We start from the raw sequence: 7,307 nt of genomic DNA, 5'->3' as shown, positions 1-7,307 counted from the left end.
TGTACCAGTACCCCCTAGATATAGCCTCTCTATTGTTATTTTACTGATGCTCTTTAATTATTTGTTACTTTTGTCGCTTACTTTTTTTTTGTATTTTCTTAATTAACTGCATTTTTGGTTAAGGGCTTGTAAGTAAGCATTTCACTGTAAGGTCTACACCTGTTGTAGACCAGTACGGAGAAAAAAAATTATGAAATGTATGCATTCACTACTGTAAGTCGCTCTGGATAAGAGCGTCTGCTAAATGACAAAAATGTAAATGTAAAATGTTGTATTCAGAGCATGTGACAAATAAAATTTGATTTGAACATTTCTGGGATCTTTTATTTCAGCTCATGAAACATGGGACTAACACTTTCAAATGTTGGGTATACATTTTTGTTCGGTATAGATTTGTGACCTTGGAGCTCGCTCAGGTCTCTGAAAAATTGTTAAATCATTATATGTGGATTAATGGCATTTCTGAATAGTCCCTCTATATGTCAAGTGTTCCCGAACAGTCCAAGTAGGCCTATATATACATGCATCATTTCCGTATTTGTGATTACGATGATATTGAGTGGATAGTCTGTCATATTATTATAAAGATAACTGAGTTCCAGGGTTCAATCTGATTGTCTAGGATATTGTACAGTAGGAAAACATGTTTGATTTTATGTAGCTGTATGTCACACAATAAGCATGATTTTGTTGCGTAGGCAACATGGATCCAAACAACCATTTTTGCAGCTCAAGAGGAATATTGTTGTTGACTTCTCCCTGAAACCCAGTACTGTAAATGTATTTATTGTAGCTGGGTTTCAAATTGTTTGATTGAATAGGGGCCTTAGGAAATAACGTCCATAAGACATATGAATAATACCAATGTTCACATTGTATACTCTTGTTTCAGTGGCAGGCTGGGTCTGGCTGGTGCCTCTGGCCTTCCTGCTTGCCCAGAATCCTTTGCCAGGATACTGTTCTGCTCCGCAGGAACGTAGCCGGAGTGCACCTGCTCACGAAGGAGTGAAATAGACAGGCTGTTTACAGGGTGAAAAAACAAAACATTCTCACATTTGGAATAGAAGGGTTAGGGTTATATTTGGTCATATTTGGGCTTACAGTAGGTGAGACTGGACTTGTGGGGGTGTGTGTGTGTAGTTAGAATAAATAGTACAACATACATGCATTCAATGGCTTTGTTTTGAACAGGTCTAAAATACTCAGGCCTAGATTCAATCAGTTCAGCTTTAACCCGCAATAACAGGTACCTGCAGATCGTTGCTTTTATTTAGGCGAGATGACCGAGTTGTAACTGCTTTGGAGAGGTCAAATCAGTGAGCGGCTGCTCTATGGTCATTGTCACGAAGCCACAGCCGTCAACCTCGAGCTAGAAGTTCAGAACGAGAAAGTGTGGGCTACTAAGAAATAATGACACTCACATTGAAAATGATTGAACTAAATAATGAGGGATTTCTATCAGCCTAGTAGAGGTTTAGATTACACCACACATTCCAGTGTTCAAACTTGTGATTTATAATGCGACTCTGTTCAGCCAATTGAAAGGTCTGTGACAGGTATAACGCCAGGAGCCGCGCAAATCTGAATGAATCTAGCCCTCACATATGGTATTTACTTGAACGTTGTTAGATATTGTAAACTTATAGTAAGGGAGCAAGAATTGCTATAATGAACACATTGGGGAGCATATATTGCAGTAATGAATCCAGATAAGTAAATCAATAAAATATCAGTGAACGGTAACATTTCACTCAAAGGGCTCTTTTAATGTAGGCAGGTGTACTGCGTTATAATGCATTGTGAGACTTGCCATAAGCACCTATGACCCACCTTTGAGCCCTTGTACTGTCTTATCTAAAACAAAAACAAAAAAGTTTAAGTGGAACTGACAGCATTTTAACTACTTTGCAGATATGAAACAAACAATCGTAATATCAGTCAAAAAATCAAATTCCCAGTTTATGCTACAAAATAAACTTCATAAGAGGTTTTAAAAATAGGTTATATTTGACTCAACATTCCATGACGTACCCCAAGGCATTGTTTGCAGAATAGACGGATGCAGTTCAATGCATGATTAATATAATTCACCAATACATTTCTTGGTAATCCCAAAAATATTGCTATCAGGTTGTAAATCACAGCTGGCCTGGTACATTGTTTGCTGCCTCCATTCGGGATGCACAGTGTAATTTTCAATTACTCAATATTTTGGACAAAAACGGACAAATGTAACTAAGACTGGGAATGTCAATATAATCAAACTAGTAAGGGCATTGATCACAAGTCAGTCATAATGTGGCTAATAGACTAGCATATCTATTTATGTAGCAAGCTAAAAACACAGAGCCTAACGTTAGCTAGCTAGCTGCTAGGAAGATGTCATGTCATTGGAGGAGTGGGTGAGTGACTCCCCCCCCCCCCAATATCGCTTTTTGGTGGGTATACACAGCTAGAGATGCAGGTGTCATTTGGTTAACTAGCAATAACTTGAAAGACTGTTATGCAGTTAGCATATCTCCTGCGTTCGTAAATTCACTCTGGCTATAAACTCCAATTTCAGAGCACTCGTCTGAGCATAGAATAACTGATTTTTTAAATGTATTTTTATTTAATCTTTATTTAACTAGGCAAGTCAGTTAAGAACAAATTCATATTTACAATGACGGCCTACCAAAAGGCCTCCTGCGGGGGGCTGGGATTAAAATTAAAATACATACAAAAATATTAGGTCAAAACACACATCACGACAAGAGAGATAACACTACATAAAGAGAGACCTAAGACAACAACACAGCATGGCAGCAACACAACATGGTAGCAGCACAAAAAGGGTACAAACATTATTGGGCATAGACAACAGCAGAAAGGACAAGGAAGAGACAATGAATTTACAAATGCGCAACACCTGTTGAATATGACCGGTGACAGTAAATGTAGGCAAAAAAATTTATAGTTAGTAACATGTAAACAGTCTAGCTAACCAGCTCTGCTAGGGTGAGTAAAATGTTCAGAGTGAGGTGTTCTCTCATTTGTCTGGTAGTAGCTAGCTAGCAAGCTAAACAACTTCAGCCAGTTAGCTTGGGTGCAGGCAAGCTGCAGAAGGACGAGTAGGCTACACTTCCCCATCGTTAATCAGTGTAATTCGGATGGCCAACTAGCTGAAAAAGTTTGAGGGTTTATCTAATGTTCCTTCGTTTTTAGCTCATCTTGCTTTGACTGGCATTAGTTGTTGATCTTGTTGTGTGTTAGAGGGAGAGAGGGCCTACCTTTTTATTGTTGTTTGATTAATAGGACTGTAAAGTTCCCAAATGTTATTGACATGTTTGCATAAATGTTATTGACATATTTGCATAAATCCATTCAGGTGTATTTTGTGGCTTTTGGCGAATGCATTCTAATTATCTAAAGTCACACTGTTGTAACTGCCTGTAAATACACAGTACGATTCAAAGTGAATGATGGCAAGCCTGTGTGGCAAATGGTTTCTTTGCATAAAGGTCTACTGTAGCTCTGGTTGGCTATGGTGCACCGGTCCACGTAGACTCCGGTCCTGGACGAGACAGATGTTTTATTTACTGCAGTTTCTATTAATTGTCCAAACGCACGGCTGCTTTCCCACGCTATATTGCTATAGAATTTTCACAAATGCCTTAGTATACATAATTCCCAAACATTAAGAATTTATGAAAATGACCATATCTAAGCGCTTGCTTGCCAGAAAATATTTTTAAAAAGTGTCATTCTTCCTGGGGGTGTAGTATATGAACACATTTTAAAAGATTTCATGTTGCTAAAATGCTGTCAGTTCTACTTTAAGGAATTGGTGCATAAAATGTATCATATTAACCTTATAAGACATTATAAAGGCTGCTTATAACATGTAATATTGCAGTCCTTTCCCTCCATCCTCTCTGTCCTCCTGGTTTTATCAACACTGTGGTCCCAGGGACCGTAGCTTACCTCCACTTTTCGGTTGTGTGCATAAAATTGAAAAGAGGGCATTTTTCCACCCCCTTCTTCATTTTAAAATCCGCTAAAACACTGCTGACATTGAGAAGAAAAGGGGTGATTTGTGGGTAGAAAAGTGCAGCATAACGGGTTGCAGCAGTGCTTCGGAGGGCTAAGATTATGTGGCATGAAACTGGCCCAGGCCTTTGCAGACCTTGCCAAGATGCTGACCCATCCCCACACTGGGAGAGAGAAAGCAAGGCACCGCCACTGCAGCTATACCACTGCTGTGGTTGCCAGGTATTGTGGGGGTCGACTGCGGGTTGCCAGTTAATGTGGGGTTTTGACATTGACGAAGGGGCCGGGGAGGTTGACCGGGTCAGGAAGGACCGAGGGCGGGGTCGTGGACGTGGTGAGGGGGGTGCACATTCAGCAGGAGCGTACTGTGGGAGGTAGGGAGGTGGAGGAGGAATGTAAATTATGATAAACTACTCCCCAAGAGGTAGACCATGACTCAGCAGCTTTGCCTGAATGTCCCTTGGGAAAGATACTGTCGGTAGGTGTACTGTACACAGCCTAATAATAGTATAACAGACACACACTGGATTTCAATCTAGATTTGGAGGTAAAGACTACTGTGGAATAGTGAAGTCCCCAGGTGAATTGTTCAATACCTAAATTGAAAAAGCAAATGATACAGCATCTTCTTACCCAATTAGGGGGAGTTGTCTCTGACAATGTTTACCTTGGTTACCGGTATTCAAGTAGAATATGAAGAATAGTGGATAAAAATTGCTCCGGCATCAGTATGGCTGGAGATTGACTGACTGTGCAAAAAACTTTCAGTTATTTAGTTAACTATTCCCTATCTGGTCAAAAGTAGTACACTATATAGGGGATAGAGACTGTATATTTGAGGCTCAGACTATATATCTTCTAGTATTTCTCGCCAAACTCCGCTACAGAAAACATTGCCATGCTTTTAAGTACAGCTAGAGAGTATGTTATGCATTATAAACCGGGTGGTTCGGTCCCTGAATGCTGATTGTCTGAAAGCCGTGGTATATCAGACCATGTACCATGGGTATGACAAAACATTTATCTTTGCTACTCTAATTACGTTGGTAACCAGTTTATAATAGCAATAAGGCACCTCGGGGGTTTGTGATATATGCCCAATATTCCACGGCTAAGGAATGTGTCCTAGCACTTCGCATTGCATCGTGCGTAAGAACAGCCCTTAGCCGTGGTATATTGGCCATTTACTACACCCCCTCAGGCCTTATTGCTTAAATATAAGCCACTAAAATTGCAGCTAAAGATGAAAATATTTAAATCGTACCAATTTAGCTTTGTTCAAATCTTACCTTTGGACAGTACCTGCTCAATGTCATTTTGTGCAGCCTCCCTGTCTCTCATCATTTATATTAATCTACAAACACTGTCACATTCTGTCTGTCACATTCCTACCAGCTATGTTGTATTGCCTTAATGGTAACACTTTACTTTGAGCATACAGTATTAATGCTTTGAGCACGAGGCCTTATAATGCTTTATAAATAACTGTGCAGTATAATATGCTACGTTGTTCTATTTGGCAATATTCCAACTGGCTCAGAATTAATGATAAAAAAAGGAATGTAGTTATTTGAAGGTTACCTGCATAGTTAGCCACCCCCCCCCGCTCACACCAATTCTAGGCGTTATGAGCTGCTGTGAGTGTGAATTAACACTCTTGAGCTGCATAGGGCTGTGTGTGAAGGCCGCGGGGACCACTTAAAAACCATAGAGAAGAGAAACATGCGTTAGGGGCGTTGTTTGGAGGACAACGTTGTGTTGTTTAGATACATTGCCGTTATGGTGTCAGCTCACATTTCACTTTACATTATGGTCCTAAGGACAAGGTTAAGTGCCATCAGAAAATATTCACACTAGGGTTGAATGGAGGGAACCCGGTTTCCGAGATCCACCGGGATTTACCGCCCAAAAACATTCCCTTTTCCCAGGATAAATAACTGAGAAACTGGTTAATTATAATAAATTATTTATATGAACAGCATGGTGTGAAATGTAACTGTTAAATTACATGCAATGTCTAAATCTGGCTTCTCTATGGCCTATGCATGATGAATCAATGCGCAGAGTGGGGACAGACAGCCCATCTCTGTGTAGAGCACTGTTCACAATGCATGTAGACCTACAGTATCATCTCATCATGGTAACTTTTTTTCTTGTGATAGCCTATGCTACAGTAATATAAAGACCACATTTGAGTAATTTATCCATCTCTATCTGGCTTTTGGGGGTCACCTTGTTTTTTTAATTGCAAAGATTATATATATATTTTTTTACCTTTATTTAACTAGGCAAGTCAGTTAAGAACAAATTCTTATTTTCAATGACAGCCTAGAACAGTGACCCAGGCCTAGGAACTGCCTTGTTCAGGGGCAGAACGACAGATTTTTACATTGTCAGCTCGGGGATTTGAACTTGCCACCTTTCGGTTACTAGTCTAACACTCTAACCACTAGGCTACCTGCCATCCCAGAGTTTTAAAACCGCCTATCATTCGAATATCATTCCTTTAAACAGTGCACGCATGATCACTCTCTCGCAGTCTTTCTGTCTCTCCATCAACTCCATTCAAATTGCATCCAAAATAGATACTCCTGTTCAAGATTGATATATAGCCCTATATATAGATGTTCTAGCCTACCTCTTTCAGGTAATACATTCAATGCAGTATTAGCCCTATATTTGTCTAATTAATGATGAGTTATGCATAATAAGCTAACTTTGACTCTCCGCTGGCCTAACCTTAAAAAACGCTCATTAGCTCTTGGAGTTCCATGCAGGAAAAGATAGACTAGTCTAACTTTTTATAATTTTTTAAAGCATGTCTTATACCAATAGACCAGTGGTTCCCAAACTTTGTATTGTCCCGTACCTCTTCAAACATTCAACCTCCAGCTGCGTACCCCCTCTAGCACCAGGGTCAGTGCACTCTCAAATGTTGTTTTTTGCCATCATTGTAATTCTGCCAAACACACACTATACGATACATTTATTAAACTTAAGAATGAGTGTGAGTTTTTGTCTCAACCCGGCTCGTGGGAAGTGACAAAGAGCTCTTATAGGACCAGGGCACAAATAATAATATAATAATCAATACTTTTGCTCTATATTTAAGCATCGTACATATAAAACCTTATTTGTTCATCGAAAATTGTGAATAACTCACCACAGGTTAATGAGAAGGGTGTTCTGGAAAGGATGCACATATCTCTGCAATGTTGGGTTGTATTGGAGAGAGTCTCAGTCTTAAATCATTTGCCTGTATTTAGTTTTCATGCTAG

The sequence above is a fragment of the Salmo salar genome, chromosome 12 (genome assembly GCF_965601325.2).
Source record: "Salmo salar chromosome 12, fSalSal1, whole genome shotgun sequence".
Classification (NCBI taxonomy): domain Eukaryota; kingdom Metazoa; phylum Chordata; class Actinopteri; order Salmoniformes; family Salmonidae; genus Salmo; species Salmo salar.
The sequence above is the reverse complement of the archived record's forward strand: the minus strand, read 5'-3'. Positions refer to the sequence as shown.